We start from the raw sequence: 19,186 nt of genomic DNA on the forward strand, positions 1-19,186 counted from the left end.
TTTATGAAAGGCAGCACTAGTTTTATTCTTACTTTATGCTGGAAATCATATTTACAGTCATTTTTCTTCTCAAAGGAATTATATTATTTAACAAAAATGCTTAAAAATCCCTTCTGTGCCTCTGAGGAGATGAAATGAAGAGTAGGCTACATTATAATTAATTCTACAATGAAAACAACATATTTTTAATGATATGCTTTCTAATATTTTTTTTTGAAATGTTGGATAGTTATATTTGTGTATCTAGTTTTAATTGTGTTTGCTCATCCAAATGAAGGAGTGAAACTGCTGTTAACTGTATTTCTCAAGATAATTCTTGATACCATGAAGCTGGTGTTAGGTGGGTGACTTCAATAAAGTGGTCATGGGCTAATGTGCTCCTGATGCAGCCAACTAGAGGTCAAGGATTAAGGGTGAAAGGTGAAAAGCTTAAGGGAAATACGAGGGGAAACCTCTTCACTCAGAGGGTTATGAGAGTGTGGAACAAGCTTTCAGTGCAAGTGATGCATGCAAACTTGATTTCAACATTTAAGAGCAGTTTGGTACATAGGTGATTGGGATATGGAGGGTAATGGCCCTGGTGCAGGTCAATGGGAGTAGGCTGTTTAATGGTTTGGCATGGATTAGCTGGGCTGAAGGGCCTGTTTCTATGCTGTACTTTCCCATGACTCTAAAGTGATGATGGAATGAGTGCAGAGAACAGGGAGTTGGATTATTAGTTTCTCAATTGGTCCATCCTCATAAATTAGCAGCATCAGGCATCAGATCCTGCACAGGTAATTTTATCAAGATCAGAAAGACGTAATCATGAAAGCCAATTGCACAACACCAGTATAAATCAACGTCCTTGTCCCTTCCCGACTGGAGATTCTGATGCTCAGAAGACTGACTGCCTCACTGTCTGTAAGCAGCTATAGTGGGCAATTATAAATAATTGAATAAAAATGTGTTACCCTTGGTCAAATGTATTTCTGATGCTGTTCTTTCTGTACTTCCATTAAGTGATCCCTTGATTAAATTTTAAAGTCTGAAAACAACTTGAAGGGCTGGAAATGCACGGAGTCAACGAGAATTCAAGTGTCTGCTTAAGGTAAGTCATATTCTCTTAGGGAGCAGCTTTGAAAGTGGCAGCTGTTTGGCTGGACTTACTGTAGTGTATTCATCTGCTGGTGGCTAACACAAATAAATACTGGCTGTGAAAATGCTCGCCTAAGGTCATCCCTGATCAAGCCTTGGTTTCCTGTTAGCCTTTCCTTTTAGCCACCTGCTCGATGTTGTACAGGTTCCTGGATTTGTAGTCAGATGGAAATTTAAACTCATCACCCACAGCAGCCTCATACTAAAGTGAATTCAATAGTTGATAACTCCTCATTGCTTATTAAATGTTTAATAAGCTCTGTGATTTACTTGGGGCTCTTCTCTCCACCCCAGGTAAATGAGTTGCTGTTCAGTAGATGCTGGACACATAGATTTCTCCAGGGAAACATAAAACTGAATAAGGAAAGAGTAATGTGATTTAAATCCTGTGACTGAGCGCAGTTAGCAATTTAACACTCCATGCTGATGTTCCTGATCTTTTACAGTTAATCGAATTTAAATATTTTAAAATCAAGTATTTCAAAGTCATTTGTTTAAAAAAAAAGATAAGTTCGATCACTCATTTGCTACAGGTGTAATCAGTTTCAAAGACAATATTCAGTATTGATTTTGTCTCTGGAGGTCTAATATCATAGGGCTCGTTGTAAAATCATTGCACAAGAAGAAAACCTTTGAAATGAGCACATTTTCTTTGAGGGAGATGCATTTCCTCATGTCACCTGTAACATCAGGAGAAATTTGCAGTTCGAAAGGAAAACATGTCCATGTGCAGCTCGTTTCTGGCATGTTCCCAGAGATGAGCTGCACACGGGAACTCTACTCGGAAGAGACAACCTGAGACTCACTACTGTTAACACACTGTTTCCTCATTTTCATCAAAGAGTTGTGGTGAAGAATCATGGTACTCCGCATAGAGCAAAGTATTTGCAGCCCTGACACAGGTAAATTGGCCATGTAGTAGTGGCATTACCTGTCTGGTAATCATGAGGCCTGAATTAACAGTCCTGAGATATATATTTGAATCCCTTTGGATTTTTGCCCTCTTGGAGATGAGTTAAATTTGATTTTATAATGCTCCTTGCTAGTCTTGTAACCCTTTTGCCATATTAGAGAGGCAAAGTGAATAGTATATTTTGATTTTATTTGCTCCATCAAAATTAATATCTTAATAAATTAACAAATAAAGAATCATAGAGCACTGCAGCACAGAAATGGGACTTTTGGCACATCTAGTTCACGATGGTCTAATCTTCTGCCTAGTCCCATCTAACTGCATCCGGATCATAGCCCTCTATACCTCTCTCATCCATGCACCTATTCAAACTTCAAGTGTTGCGATCGAACTTGTATCCACTTCCATTGATAGCCTGAGCCACACTCTCATCACCCACTGATTCAAGAAGTTTCCCTAACTACATCACCTTTCATCTTTAACCCATGGCCTATTGTTCTAGTCTCACCTACCCTGCGAAAGAAAAAGCTGAATTGAAACTAAATATCTAAATTGATTTAACTATAGAAAGTAAAGATTCACAATGATTTTATTGGGACTGGAATGTTTGAGGCATGAGGAGAAACTGAATGGTTTCTAGGACTTGATTTCACTAGAGTGAAGAAGGCTGAATGTTGAACTTACAAAGGTTTATAAATCATGAGGGGTGTAAATAGGTAGATAGCGACAATCTTTTTTCCCCAGGGTAGTAGAGTCTAAAACCAGAGGCATAGTTTTAAGGTGAGAAGGCATTCCGAGGAGCAAGTTTTTCCACACAGAGTATGTGGAATGAGTTACACATGAGTATGTGGAAGTCATAGAGGAAGATATAATTACAAAGTTTCAAAGACATTTGGACACTAATATAGATAGCAAAGATATGGGCCAGATGCAATGTAACTAGCTCAGGAAGGCATCATATTCAGTATCGGTGTGTTTTGGGTGAAAGAATCAATTCCCATGCATATACCTCTGTGACTCTATAGATTGCCAGAGACCTGATGGACCTCGAGAATATTTCAGGAACGCTTTATGAACTTTAGGTTGCAGAACACAACAGCCTAAGAGATAGAAGAATGAGTGGGCCATTCGGCCCCCAATTCTGCTTCACCTTTCTGTATGGTCACGGTTAATCTGATAGTTGGCTTCAATTCAACTTTCCTGTCTGATCCCTGAAGCCCCTGATTCATCTGTCTATATATTATTACGTCCGCAGTTCTCTGAAATAGTGGAGGCCAAACATTTGCAACCCTCTGGGAGAAGAAATATTTCCTCATCTCTGCCTCACATGGGTGTTCCTTTATTCTGTTTCCGAGCCATTGGTTCTCCCATCAGAGAAATTATCTAACTTTTTTCTCATAGAATGTAATAGATCCCAATGAGATTGTTCCTCATTCTTCTAAACTCCACAAGTATAATCCCATCTGCTCAACCATCTCCCAAAAGGCAGCTCCTTCATTCTAAAAATCAACTTCACGAATCAAAATCAAACCAAGTTTAATTATCATTCAACCATACATGGACATGGATATAGACAAATGAAACAGCATTCCTCTGGGGCCAGGGGCAAAACATACACAGCATATTCAAAATTTCAAGCAAACAAAAACATAGTCATGTAAAAAAAAACATATATATATAGTCTGAGATCCTGAGCAACATGACCCACAAATTGATGGTACATTTCCCAGCAATCCAGCCTGATCGAACGCTGGAAGGCAGCACCAAGGGGAGAGTTGGCCCCTAACCAAGCATGGATGCCGTGCTACGCTGCCCTTGACATCTCCTCGCCTGGACTGCAGCAGCAGGCAAACCCGAGCCTGAAGCCTAGTCTTCACTACATCTGAGTGGTTAATTAAACCCAAAGATGTAATGTTAGACAGCTCCGCCTGTGAAGGAATGAAAACAAGGTTTACCGAATTTTTTTAAAAAGAGAACCTGGAAATAAAGCTTTGCAAGAATAAGGTGTGGCTGATGCAGGCATGGACAAACAAGAGAAACACAGCAAACTATTAAAAACTAAAGATACAAACTGTTAAAAGTGCAATCAGTAGTGAGTATGCTACCCTACTTACTTGAAAACCTCAGGGTGAAACCCCTGGAGGAAAGATGATATTGATAAATGGTTTATTGAAGCTGCAGCTATAACAAGCAGCAGCTAAAATGAGACAATATCATAAGACCATTAGACATAGAAGTAGAATTAGGCCATTTGGCCCATCAAGTTGGCTCCACCATTCAATCATGGCTTATCCTTTTTCTCTCTCTCCTCAGCCCCACTCCCTAGCCTTCACCCCGTAACCTTTGTTGCCATGTCCAGTCAAGAACTTATCAATAGACAATAGACAATAGGTGCAGGAGTAGGCCATTCGACCCCTCGAGCCAGCACTGCCATTCACTGTGATCATGGCTGATCATCCACAATCAGTACCCTGTTCCTGCCTTTTCCCCTATATCCCCATATCAATCTCTGCCTTAAATACACACAATGACCTGGCTTCCACAGCTGCCTGTATAATAAACTCTACAAGTTCACCATCCTCTGGCTTTTCTCTGGTGGAAAGCGACCAGTGCGTGAGTGGGCCAGTGAAGGAGTAGAGCTTTGAGGCTTTGACTTGAGAGGCTTCGACAAGAAGAGGCAGAGGACAAGCTTGCTCGCAGTTAGTCTTTACAATGCCTCCTGAAACGGTGATGTGCCTCTCTTGGGAGAACTCCCCTCTCCCACAGAGTCACATCTGCCAGAAGTGCATACGGCTGGGCAACCTGGAAGACCATGTAAGGAAGCTGGAGCAGCACCTGGATGACCTTGGACTCATAAGGGAGAATGAGGCAGTCATAGATGAGAGCTACAGGGAGGTAGTCACACCTAGGCTGTCGGAAGCAGGTCATTGGGTGACAGTCAGAGGGGGGAAAGCGAAGGTGAGCAGACAGGTAGAGCAGAGTAACCCTGTAGCCATTTCCCTGAATAATAAGTTTACCGTTCTGGATACTGTTGGAGGGGACGACCGACTAGGTGTGAGCCACGGTGGCAGGGCCTCTGGCACTGAGGCTGACCCCATGGTGCAGAAGGGTGGGACGGAGAAGAGGAGAGCTGTCGTCATTGGAGACTCTATAGTCAGGGGAGCAGACAGGAGATTTTGTGGATGTGAGAAGGACACCCGCATGGTTTGTTGCCTCCTGGGTGCCAGGGTCCGGGATGTCTCTGACCGGGTGCACGACATCCTGGTACGAGAGGGAAAGCAACCAGAAGTCGTGATACATGTTGATACCAACGACATAGGTAGGAAGAGGGATGAGGTCCTTAAGTGTGAATTTCAGGAACTAGGTAGAAGGCTGAAGAACAGGACCTCAAGGGTGGCATTCTCAGGATTGCTGCCAGTGCTACGTGACAGTGATGGTAAGAAGTGAAGGAGATGGCAGTTGAATGCGTGGCTGAGGAGTTGGTGCAGGGAGCAGGGTTTTAGATTTTTGGATCATTACAATCTCTTCTGGGGAAGGTGGGACCTGTACAGATTGGATGGGTTGCACCTGAACCTGAGGGGAGCAATATCATTGCAGGTAGGTTTGCTAGCATGGTTCGGGAGGGTTTAAACTAATTTGCAAGGGGGATGGGACCCGGAGCAATAGAGCAGTGAAAGAAGTGCATGGAGTAAAGCCAGATCTAACATATGGAGAGGCTTTGAGGAAAGAGAAGCAAAATTAACGGTGTAAAGGTAGTAAGGCAGAAGGGCTAAAGTGTGTGTACCTCAATGCAAGAAGCATCAGGAGCAAAGGTGATGAACTGAGAGCTTGGATACATACATGGAATTATGATGTAGTGGCCATTACACAGACTTGGCTGGCACCAGGGCAGGAATGGATTCTCAATATTCCTTGATTTCAGTGCTTTAAAAGGGACAGAGAGGGGGAAAAAGGGTAGGAAGGGGTGGCATTACTGGTCAGGGATACTATTACAGCTACAGAAAGGGTGGGTAATGTAGCAGGATCCTCTTTTGAGTCAGTATGGGTGGAAGTCAGGAACAGGAAGGGAGCAGTTACTCTACTGGGGGTATTCTATAGGCCCCCTGGTAGCAGCAGAGATACAGAGGAGCAGATTGGGAGGCAGATTTTGGAAAGGTGCAAAAATAACATTGTTGTTATCATGGGTGACTTTAACTTCCCTAATATTGATTGGCACCTGATTAGTTTCAAGGGTTTAGATGGGACAGAGTTTGTTAAGTGTGTCCAGGACAGATTCCTGTCCCAGTATGTGGACAGGTCAACTAGGGGAAATGCCATACTAGATCTAGTACTAGGTTAATGAACCGGGTCAGGTCACAGATCTCTCAGTGGGTGAGCATCTGGGGGACAGTGACCACTGCTCCCTGGCTTTTAGCATTATCATGGAAAAGGATAGAATCAGAGAGGACAGGAAAATTTTTAATTGGGGCAAGGCAAATTATGAGGCTAAAAGGCTAGAATTTGCAGGTGTGAATTGGGATGATGTTTTTGCAGGGAAATGTGCTATGGACATGTGGTCAATGTTTAGAGATCTCTTGCAGGATGTTAGGGATAAATTTGTCCCTGTGAGGAAGATAAAGAATGGTAGGGTGAAGGAACCATGGGTGACAAGTGAGGTGGAAAATCTAGTCAGGTGGAAGAAGGCAGCGTACATGAGGTTTAGGAAGCAAGGATCAGATAGATCTATTGAGGAATATAGGGAAGCAAGAAAGGAGCTTAAGAAGGGGTTGAGAAGAGCAAGAAGGGGGCATGGGAAGGCCTTGGCGAGTAGGATAAAGGAAAACCCCAAGGCATGCTTCAATTATGTGAAGAATGAAAGGATGACAGGAGTGAAGGTAGGACCAATTAGAGATAAAGGTGGGAAGATGTGCCTGGAGGGTGTAGAAGTGAGTGAGGTCCTCAATGAATACTTCTCTTCGGTATGCACCGATGAGAGCGAACTTGATGATGATGAGGACAATGTGCGTGAGGTTGATGTTCTGGAGCATGTTGATATTAAGGGAGAGGAGGTGTTGGAGTTGCTAAAATACATTAGGACGGATAAGTCCCCGGGGCCTGACAGAATATTCCCCAGTCTGTTCCATGAGGCGAGGGAACAGATTGTTAAACCTCTGGCTAGGATCTTTATGTCCTTGCTGTCCACGCAGAATGGTACCGGAGGATTGGAGGGAGGTGAATGTTGTCCCCTTGTTCAAAAAAGGTAGTAGGGATAGTCCAGGTAATTATAGACCAGTGAGCCTTACGCCTGTGGTTGGAAAGCTGTTGGAAAAGATTCTTAGAGATAGAATCTATGGGCATTTAGAGAATCATGGTCTGATCAGGGACAGTCAGCATGGCTTTGTGAAGGGCAGATCGTGTCTAACAAGCCTGATAGAGTTCTTCGAGGAGGTTGCCAGGCATATAGATGAGGGTAGTGCAGTGGATGTGATCTATATGGATTTTAGTAAGGCATTTGACAAGGTTCCACACGGTAGGCTTATTCAGAAGGTCAGAAGGTATGGGATCCAGGGAAGTTTGGCCAGGTGGATTCAGAATTGGCTTGACTGCAGAAGGCAGAGGGTGGTGGTGGAGGGAGTACATTCAGATTGGAGGATTGTGATTAGTGGTGTCCCACAAGAGCCTTTTCTGGGACCTCTGCTTTTTGTGATTTTTATTAACAACCTGGATGTGGGGATAGAAGAGTGGGTTGGCAAGTTTGCAGACGACACAAAGGTTGTTGGTGTTGTAGACAGTGTAGAGGATTGTTGAAGATTGCAGAGAGACGTTGATTGGATGCAGGAGTGGGCTGAGAAGTGGCAGATGGAGTTGAACCCAGAGAAGACTGAAGTGGTACACTTTGGAAGGACAAACTCCAAGGCAGAGTACAAAGTAAATGGCAGATACTTGGTAGTGTGGAGAAGCAGAGGGATCTGGGGGTACATGTCCACAGATCCCTGAAAGTTGCCTCACAAGTAGATAGGGTAGTTAAGAAAGCTTATGGGGTGTTAGCTTTCATAAGTTGAGGGATAGAGTTTAGGAGTTGCGATGTAATGATGCAGCTCTATACAACTCTGGTTAGGCCATACTTGGAGTATTGTGTCCAGTTCTGGTCGCATCACTATAGGAAGGATGTGGAAGCATTGGAAAGGGCACAGAGGAGATTTACCAGGATGCTGCCTGGTTTAGAGAGTATGCATTATGATCAGAGATTAAGGGAGCTAGGGTTTTACTCTTTGGAGAGAAGGAGGATGAGAGGAGACATGATAGAGGTGTACAAGATAATAAGAGGAATAGACAGAGTGGATAGCCAGCGCCTCTTCCCCAGGGCACCACTGCTGAATACAAGAGGAGATGGCTTTAAGGTAAGGGGTGGGAAGTTCAAGGGGGATATTAGAGGAAGGTTTTTTACTCAGAGAGTGGTTGGTGCGTAGACTGCACTGCCTGAGTCAGTGGTGGAGGCAGATACACTGGTGAAGTTTAAGAGACTACTAGACAGGTATATGGAGGAATTTAAGATGGTGGGGTTATATGGGAGGCAGGGCTTCAGGGTCGGCACAACATTGTGGGCCGAAGAGCCTGTAATATGCTGTAGAATTCTATGTTCTATGTTCTATAAAGAAATTTTTCTGCAGCTCTGTTTTAAGTGGACATCCCTCTAGCCTGAGGCTGTGCCACTTGTCCTAGACTCTCTTACCATGGGAAACTTCCTATCTACATTTATCATGACTAGGCCTTTCATCATTTGAAAGGTTTCAATGAAATCCCCCGTCATCCTTCTAAATTCCAGTAATTACAGACCCAGAGCTATCAAACGTTCCTTGTATGATAATGCTTTCATTCCCAGAATCATCTTTTTGAACCTCCTCTGAACCATCTCCAATGCCAACACATCTTTTCTGAGATGAGGAGCCCAACACTGTTCACAATAGTCAAGGTGAGGTCTCACGAGTGCTTTATAAAGACTCAGTATCACATCCCTGTTCTTGTATATTTGACCTCTTTAAATGAATGCTATTTGTCTTCCTCACCACTGACTCTATCTAGCAAATTAACCTTTAGGGTGTTCTGCACAAAGAGTCCCAAGACTCTTTGCATCTCCCAATTTTGGATTTTCTCCCCATTTAGAAAATAGTCTGTACATTTATTTCTTCTACCAAAGAGCATGGCCATGAATTTTCCAACATCGCATTTCATTTGCCACTTTCTTGCCCATTCTCCTAATCTGTCTAAGTTCCTCTGCAGTCTACCTGTTTCCTCAACACTACTTGCCCTTCCACCATCATCTGCAAACTTGCCAACAAAGCTATCTATTCCATTATCTAAGTCATTAATATACAACATGAGAAGAAGCAGTGCCAACACTGACCCCAGCAGAACACCACTAGTCACTGGCAGCCAACCAGAAAAGGATCCTTTTATTTCCATTTGCTGCCTCCTATCAATCAGCCAATAGTCTAACCATGTTAGTAACTTTCCTGTATTGCCATGAGCTCTTAACTTGCTAAGCAGCCTTATGTGTGGCACTTTGTCAAAGGCCTTCTGAAAGTCCAAATACACAACATCCACTACATTCCCTTTATCTATCCTACTTATAATCTTCTCTAAGAATTCCAACAGGTTTGTCAGGCAAGATTTTCCCTTAAGGAAACTATGATGACTTTGTCCCATCTCATCCTGTGTCACCAAGTGCTCCATAACCTCATCCTTAACTATTGACTCCAATATCGGCAGAGTCGGAGGTCCAAGAACTCTACCATGTAATCGGGAATTAGTTCTGTTAAATCATGTCAAGGGATTTGGTGAGTTAAAACAATCTTACTGTTCGGAGTGTGTAATTTGTGTGTGAAATATGTTCAGCGGTGTTGTAACCGAGAAATGTTTGGAAATGACAATGTGATATTGAGTTATTTTGAAATAGAAAATGGAATGCGTATAAGAACTTACGGACTGTAATCCTATTGTAGACAGGTCAGGTTCTTGTGTTTAGGAGTTGTGAATCAACTTTCCATGGATGACCGACTATTTTGTCCAACAAACTAAGAAACAAGATGGCAAGCCACTCAAGATCTAAGAACCAGCACTGGAACGAAATGTTTCAAGACATACAAGACTTAATATGGTTGGATGTACAAGTTTGTTTTTGATTCGAAGGAGCGGAATTTGATTTTCTGGAAGAACTGATTATTTTTGCAAAGACTTTGATTAGTTATTGACTGAGAGTTATTTTGCTTAAAAGTTGTGATGTTGGAGAATGTCATGAAATGATATAAGCTGTATATATATATATTTTTTTTTTTGGTGCCGAATTTGAATATGTAGACATATTGTTCCAGAACTGAAACTGAAGTTAAACATAATACTTAAGAATAGGAATTAAATTAGTTTCCTAACTAACTACGTATAAATAAAAAAAGCAAATGTTAGTTGTAATCCTTTAAATAGGGAATAACACTAGATCTAACTTGAGTAATAAAGGTTATCCTAATGAATCTCACTGATTCTAAGTACAAAGGAATCTGGTACTCATTTGATGACTGAGATTTGGAACCAAAGACAGAATGTTGGAGTTTTGGATTGTTCTTGCTCATGTAATTATTTTGCATATCTTGATTTTTTTTTGCAAACAAACTTACCTCTGGAAGTGTGTGTTTTCTACTTACTGCCTTCTTCCAATACCTCGAGCTTCTGATGGCCTACTAGCACCTAGTCTAGTACAATGAAATTTGAATTTCTCATAAAGAGGGCAGTGACCAGTCACCTGAAACAAGACAGACACTACACAAGTGTTACACGAGGCTGCGCAGCTCCCATGCCACCTGTCTCACCACCAAACAAGGGAAACAAGATTGTGGCCTCTTCACCTCAAAATTTCAAGGATATTCAAATATATCAGAATATCATTTCACCTCAGTGATTTCAAAGTAGCATTGCTTAATCTCAGAGACTAACTGTGTACACAATATCTTGATTTTAGAATCAGAAATCACTGACATCTGTAGTGAAATTTGTTGTTTTTTGGTAGTGGTACAGTTGAATACTGAAAAAAAAATTACTGTAAGTTACATTAAGCAGTACAAAAGAATAGTGAGTCAGTGTTCATATGTTCATGCAACAAGACTTCTCTGCTTGTGTTCTCCAGCCTTCTTGCGATAAAAGCCAGAGCCATTTCTTTGAAAGTCTGTGGCCTATAGTATGTTCCCAGCAAGTGCATACATTTGATTCGGGATCAGTGCTATTGTTGGTGAAGTAGGTCAGCAAATAAATGGTCACTTGGATGATCAAAGCACAGTTATTTTTTCTCTCAGTGAAACTCTCTGAATTTGATCCTTGAGACTTTTTTATTCAATGTTGGTTTAGATTTATTGGCAGAATTGTTATTTTGAACCTGTACAAGAGCTTGCCTACCAATACATGCATATTAATGAAAAACACAGAAGCAAATCATAGTTTGATTTGTTAAGTCAAATCAAATGAATGAAATGATTGCTAGATTGTTGCATGTCTTTTATCTTTGACAAAAACTTTGAGTGATTTTTTTGTAACTTTGAGCATATTTGAGCTGACATATACTACGTGTCAGAATTCTGCAGGGGGAAAAGAAAAACAGTGGTCTTATCAAGGTGATGCTGGGACTCAGAGGTGAAGAATGACAGAATGGGAGAATGAAACAAGTGAATTAAAGCAATCTGAGTTAGTTAATCCATAGTGTGATTGAGTGCTCAGCTCTTTCAGCGGTGTGCGTTGACACTCACCCCTTCTAGACACCTGTCAGGCCTTTTTGACAACGAGTCCCTCCCCATCTCCTTGGGCTGGACTGAATGTAAAAGAAAAGCCTCCTCTAATTGTCCCTCTGTGCATGATGCCCTGACAGCTCCTCTTAATGATTTATGCTCCTGAAAAGCCCAGGTACCTAATCAGAAAACTGCACAAAACTTCACACCTGTCTCTGAATCGCAACAGCAGTGTCCTCTCCTTCACAGCGTCCTGTCTGTTAACAGGTGAAAGAGATGCATAAATAAAATATGAGGGTACAATGATGAAATGAATAGAGGAAAGCACTGCAGAGGGAAGACTTGCTGAGGTTGCACATGCTGGGAGAAGGGAAGAGAAAATGGATTGCAACTTTAGAAGATAACCAGCTAGAAATTGGACTTCACTCATTGTTGCCATTGAACTGGTTGTTCCATCACAGGTTACAGATTGTTTTTTATACAACGTGCACCATAGCCAGCTGCTTTCATCTCTGCCACATTGATCATCTTGCTTTCTGTAATGACATGAAGCCATCCATGAACTGGGGCTTCATCAGGACAGATAAAGGTGCATTGCACTGTGTGTGAAACTAATACCCAAACAAATCCATTGCAGGTAAATCAAGAATTAGACCGAGCAACATTAACAACAGAGCCTTGATATTTATGTATTTTTAAAATTAGGCATTTAAATACACCTTACAGAGATATTTAAAATTATCAGGGGTACAAACAGGTTAAATGAACACAGTCTTTTTCCCCAAGGAAGGGGAATGTAATAATTGAGAGAATCAATTTAAGTTGAGAGGTGGAAGATTTTGAAGGAATCTGAGGGGCAATTTCTTCATGCTGAGGGTGTAATGAACTGCTAGTTAAAGTGAGGCAGATACAATAACAATATTTGAAGAATACATTTGTATAAGTATATACCCTCTTTCACTGTTTGAAGTCCACTGTTGTATACTTAAGTGCACTCAGTGGCCACTTTATTAGGTACCTCCTATGTATGTTTGTTGTCTTCTGCTGCTACAGCCCTTCCACTTCAAGATTTGACATGTGTGCATTCAGAGATGCTCTCCGCACACCATTTTGTGACACATGGTTATTTGAATTACTGGCGCCTTCCTGTCAACATGAACCAAACTGGCCATTCTCCTCTGACTTCTCTCATTTTCAAGGCATTTTTACCCACAGAGCTGCTGCTCACTGAATGTTTTTTTGTTTTTCACACCATTTACTATAAACTCTGGAGACATTATGCATGAAAATCCCAGGAGAACAGCAGTTTCTGAGATACTCAAACCACCCTGTCTGTCACCAATAATCATTCCATCATCAAAGTAACTTAGATCACATTTCTACCCTATTCTGATGTTTGGAGTGAGCAACAGCTGAACCTCTTGCAACACACAACAAAGTTGCTGGTGAACGCAGCAGGCCAGGCAGCATCTTTAGGAAGAGGTACAGTCGATGTTTCGGGCCGAGACCCTTCATCAGGACTAACTGAAGGAAGAGCCAGTAACAGATTTGAAAGAGGGAGGGGGGGGAGATCCAAAATGATAGGAGAAGACAGGAGGGGGAGGGATGGAGCCAAGAGCTGGACAGTTGATAGGCAAAAGGGATATGAGAGGATCATGGGACGGGAGGCCCAAGGAGAAAGAAAAGGGGGAGGGGGGAAAAACCCAGAGGATGGGCAAGGGGTATAGTGAGAGGGACAGAGGGAGAAAAAGGAGAGAGCGAGAAAGAAAGTGTGTATGTAAATAAATAACGGATGGGGTACGAGGGGGAGGTGGGGCATTAGCGGAAGTTTGAGAAGTCAATGTTTATGCCATCAGGTTGGAGGCTACCCAGACAGAATATAAGGTGTTGTTCCTCCAATCTGAGTGTGGCTTCATCTTTACAGTAGAGGAGGCCATGGATAGACATATCAGAATGGGAATGGGATGTGGAATTAAAATGTGTGGCCACTGGGAGATCCTGCTTTCCCTGGTGGACAGAGCGTAGGGGTTCAGCGAAACGATCTCCCAGTCTGCGTCCTCCATCTCCGCCGCATCTGCTCTCAGGATGAAACTTTTCATTCTAGGACGAGGGAGATGTCTTCCTTTTTTAAAGAAAGGGGCTTCCCTTCCTCCACTATCAACTCTGCTCTTAAACGCATCTCCTCCATTTCACGTACATCTGCTCTCACTCCATCCTCCCGCCACCCCACTAGGAATAGGGTTCCCCTGGTCCTCACCTACCACCCCACCAGCCTCCGGGTCCAACATATTATTCTCCGTAACTTCCGCCACCTCCAACGGGATCCCACCACTAAGCACATCTTTCCCTCCCCCCCCCTCTGCATTCCGCAGGGATCGCTCCCTACGCAACTCCCTTGTCCATTCGTCCCCCCCATCCCTCCCCACTGATCTCCCTCCTGGCACTTATCCGTGTAAGCGGAACAAGTGCTACACATGCCCTTACACTTCCTCCCTTACCACCATTCAGGGCCCCAAACAGTCCTTCCAGGTGAGGCAACACTTCACCTATGAGTCGGCTGGGGTGATATACTGCGTCCGGTGCTCCCGATGTGGCCTTTTATATATTGGCAAGACCCGACGCAGACTGGGAGACCGCTTTGCTGAACATCTACGCTCTGTCCGCCAGAGAAAGCAGGATCTCCCAATGGCCACACATTTTAATTCCACATCCCATTTCCATTCTAACATGTCTATCCACGGCCTCCTCTACTGTAAAGATGAAGCCACACTCAGGCTGGAAGAACAACACCTTATATTCCGTCTTGGTAGCCTCCAACCTGATGGCATGAACATCGACTTCTCTAACATCTGCTAATGCCCCACCTCCCCCTCGTACCCCATCTGTTACTTATTTTTATACACACATTCTTTCTCTCACTATCCTTTTTCTCCCTCTGTCCCTCTGAATATACCCCTTGCCCATCCTCTGGGTCCCCCCCCCCCTTGTCTTTCTTCCCGGACCTCCTGTCCCATGATCCTCTCGTATCCCTTTTGCCAATCACCTGTCCAGCTCTTGGCTCCATCCCTCCCCCTCCTGTCTTTTCCTATCATTTTGGATCTCCCCCTCCCCCTCCACCTTTCAAATCTCTTACTAACTCTTCCTTCAGTTAGTCCTGACGAAGGGTCTCAGCCTGAAACGTCGACTGCACCTCTTCCTAGAGATGCTGCCTGGCCTGCTGTGTTCACCAGCAACTTTTATGTGTGTTGTTTAACATGGGTGAGATGTGCTGAAGGCCCTCTTTCTGTGAGGTTTTACTCTATGACTCTAAAGGAGAACAATTTTCAGATTAAACATCAACACAGTTGAATCAAACTTTCAGGGTAACCTCTTTCAAGCTCCCTGTGCTTTTCAGTTGAAAATAAATCTAATTTTTGCTAGGTAACAGTATGGAGTTAGATGGAATGTTTCTAAACTTCAGATGGCAATTATACCAGGATATCTACCATATTTATGATACAATTAAAATATCACAGAATGTGCTTCCATTCAGTTGTTCACTGAGAAGGGCATGAGATCTTAAAGAAATTTTCCCAAAGGCAGCCACTGGACAGTTGCCAAAAAGCCTACTGTCGAGGTGAGGGAACTTATGGCCAAAGGTCGTTTTAAAAACACAAACACGAGGAAATCTGCAGATGCTGGAAATTCAAGCAACACACACAAAAATGCTGGTGAACGCAGCAGGCCAGGCAGCATCCATAGGAAGAGGTACAGTCGACGTTTTGGGCTGAGACGTCAGGATGAAGGGTCTCGGCCCGAAGCGTTGACCGTACCTCTTCCTATAGATGCTGCCTGGCCTGCTGCATTCACCAGCATTTTTTGTGTGTGTTTTGTTGTTCTCTGTCACGTGAGTTCATGAATTGTCTCTCCTCACCATGGAAGGCAAGATGACCAAAGTCACAGAAATGTTACTATGATATATAAAAAGGGCTTGAATTAGTGATGGAGCTTCAAATATCTTAAACACTGTAAATGAAGGTTGGTAGCAAGCCAGATTGGAAACCCTTTAATCATTCCCTCATTGCTGTTTTCAGAAATATGTACTTTTAGGTTTTGTCCTAAATGCTCAACAAAAGTAGTAGTCTGCACCAAAAAAACCTCTTGATTTATATTGATTAAGGATGAAATATGGATGTCCTTAAATGCCAGGAATCATCAGGTGTATTAGGTAAATACATACTGAGTCTCAGCAAGTGATCTCCCAATGGTTGAAATTCCACCACAAAAAAAAATCAAATCCTGGTAAAAATCATTTTATACTTAATTTGCACATAACAATGAACACAGATTGATTTTTTTTGGGGCGGGGGGTAATCTCTTCCATGCTCTCTGTTTAAAATACAGCACCCGTAAGAAATATTGACTACCCTTACAAGTTTTCATGTTTTATTGTTTTACAACATTGAATCACAGTGGATTTAATTTGGCTTTTATTGACACTGATCAACAGAAAAAGACTCTTTCATGTCAAAGTGAAAACAGATCTCTGCAAAGTGATCTAAATTAATTACAGATATAAAACACAATGGTATTTTTGATTATATAAATATTCATCCCCTTTAATATGACACACCAAATCATAACTGGTACAACCAATTGGTTTTAGAAGTCACATAATTAGTTAAATGGAGATCTGTTTTTGGAGACCTGCATGCAATCACGGTGCTTCAATTGACTAGTAAAATACACCTGTATCTGGATGGTCCAACTGCTGATGAGACAGTATCCTGGCAAAAGCTACACCATGAAGACAAAAGAACACTCCAAGTAACTCCGTGTAAAGGTTATTGAAAAACACGTCAGGAGATGGATACAAGAATATTTCCAAGTCACTGAATATCCCTTGGAGTATAGTTAAGTTACACGTCAAGAAGTGGAAAGAATATGGCACTGTTGGCCAGAAAGAATGACAATCTACAAGTCAGTGAATTCAACTGAATCAAGGACAGTGGTAGCAGTCTTTGGTCTTGCCACATGCTTGAGGATGGAGGCTGCCATTTTGTGAAGACACTCTATTCTCCATTTTGTGAGCTTGACATGCTGGGCTTTATCAATCTTTTAAAGAAGACACAATGATACTTCAGGTTATCTACTGGACTGGAGATTATTTCCAAATAAGAGGTTATTTGTGAGACGTTCTTTGGTTGGCTATAACATGCCAGTTTGTGAATGTTGGGGTTGATGCCTGCCTGAAGTGATTCAAGCTTATTGCTGATTGAGAACAAACAGCCATAATTATCGACTATCACTTGTTGGGAAGAGGGCAATAAATTGATGCTGGCTTGGAGCAGAGCCAATAACAAGGTGCTAAAGGGCAGACACATGACCTGTGGCCAATGACACTGGAATGTGATATTTGAATTGATAAGGAATGGATATAAAAGTGGATGCTTTGTGTGTGCTGGTAGCGGTAATTTTGAAGAACAACCATCGCAGATACAAGCATGAGCAACTCTGCGTGAAACACGCGGCGAGTGAATCAGGACAACGAGGAACTCTTTTGCTCGGGTAATACTTTTGCTATTCTTTGATTCTTCAGGAGAGTCAGGAGTACCCAGCGAGCATGCAGACAAGGTATTAAGTGTATGAATTCACATACTTGCTAGTTTAAACAATAAAGGTACTTGTCAGTAAATACAGATTGCCTCACTTATCATCGTTATAAGAAGTAGGAATTTTTTTAACAATAGTATAGCTGTAAATCCACCTAGAGCAGGCCGCCCTCAAAACTGAGTGACCATGCGAGAAGGAGATTAGTGAGGGAGGCCACCAAGAGACTTATAATAACTCTGAAGGAGTTACAAGCTTCAGTGTCTGAGGTGGAAGAGACTGCGCATGCAGTAACTGTTGCCCAGGTGCTTCACTAGTCACTTTATGGAAGTGTGGCAAAGAGAAAGCCACTGTTAAAAAAAACTCAGATAAAATCTTGGCGAGAGTTTGCCAGAAGGCATATGGGAAACTCTGAAGTCAGCTGGAAGAAGGTTCTATGGTACAAAATTAAGCTTTTTGGCCATCAGACCGAACGCTATGTTTGGTGTAAGCCAAGCACTGCAGATCATCAAAAACACACCATTCCTAACATGAAGCGTGGTAGTGGTTGCGTCATGCTGTGGGGATGCCTCACTGCTGCAGGTCCTGGAAGGCTTGTGAAGATGGAGGTTAAAATGAATGCAGGAAAATACAGGAAAATCCAAGAAGAAAACCTGATGCAGTCTGCAAGAGAACTGTGGCTTGGGAGAAGATTTGTTTTCCAGAAAGACACCTACCCCAAGCAGAAAACCAAAGCTACACAGGATAGCCAGGTCAGAGTCCAGACCTCAATCCAACTGAGGTTGAGCAGGTTGGTAAAGACAAATGGGGAAAAATTGCCGTGTCCATATGTGCAAAGTAGTTAGGGACCTATACATAGACTCAAGGCAGTAATTGCTGCCAAAGGTGCACATACTAAATACCTACTTGAAGAGGCTGAGTAACTATGCAATCAATTATGTTGTGTTTAATAATTGTAATAAATTTAGACCAATTTGTAGAAATTTGTTTTCACTTTGACATGAAAAAGTATTTTCTGTTGATCAGTATCAAAAAAGCCAAATTAAATCCACTGTGATTCAATGTTATAAAACAATAAAACAAAAAAACATCCAAGGGGGAGGGTTGAATACTTTTTATAGGCACTCTGTATCTAATTTAATCAAACTATATATGGATCAGCCATGATGAAATGGCAGAACGGGCTCGATGGGTCAAATAGCCTATTTCTGCTCCTCTACCTTTATGTTCTAATTTTTACTGAGTAAAGTTACAGTCTTTAGACCACAAGACAAGAGCCCTGCATTGTTACAACAAATGGAGCTATAGCTAGTGACATCAGCCATGAAAACTGGAGAGTGGGCGAGGCAGCAGATTCAAAATTGAACAAATCTACCTTCAGGGATACTTTAGATGTATCATAAATATAGCAGATATCCTGTTATGATGGGTATCTCAGGTTTAGTTTCAGAACTGATTTCAGTGCCAGATAAACATAATATTATCACATCAAAGATTTAATCAACAGGAGTCTGGATGAAATTATATTCCCTTTAGCTATAGTGACCTCTGACTGTTACTCAAAGGTATTTCCTACATACTGATACTGTGCTTTATCCTTCATGCATCTTTATGGAAAATTGCTGAATTAATATAAGGTGCATGTCATTTGAGGCAGGATTTTGCAGAAGTTATCCTCTGGGGATAGACCCGACAATGTCTGAACACATTTTGCATAACATGTTTAAAAGCTATGAAAGGCATTTTGGTTTGATTTGAACTTACCTCCCTCGGGTGAAAGGATCATCATCTAACATTT

The sequence above is a fragment of the Mobula hypostoma genome, chromosome 5, assembly GCF_963921235.1.
Source record: "Mobula hypostoma chromosome 5, sMobHyp1.1, whole genome shotgun sequence".
NCBI classification, from domain to species: Eukaryota; Metazoa; Chordata; class Chondrichthyes; order Myliobatiformes; family Myliobatidae; genus Mobula; species Mobula hypostoma.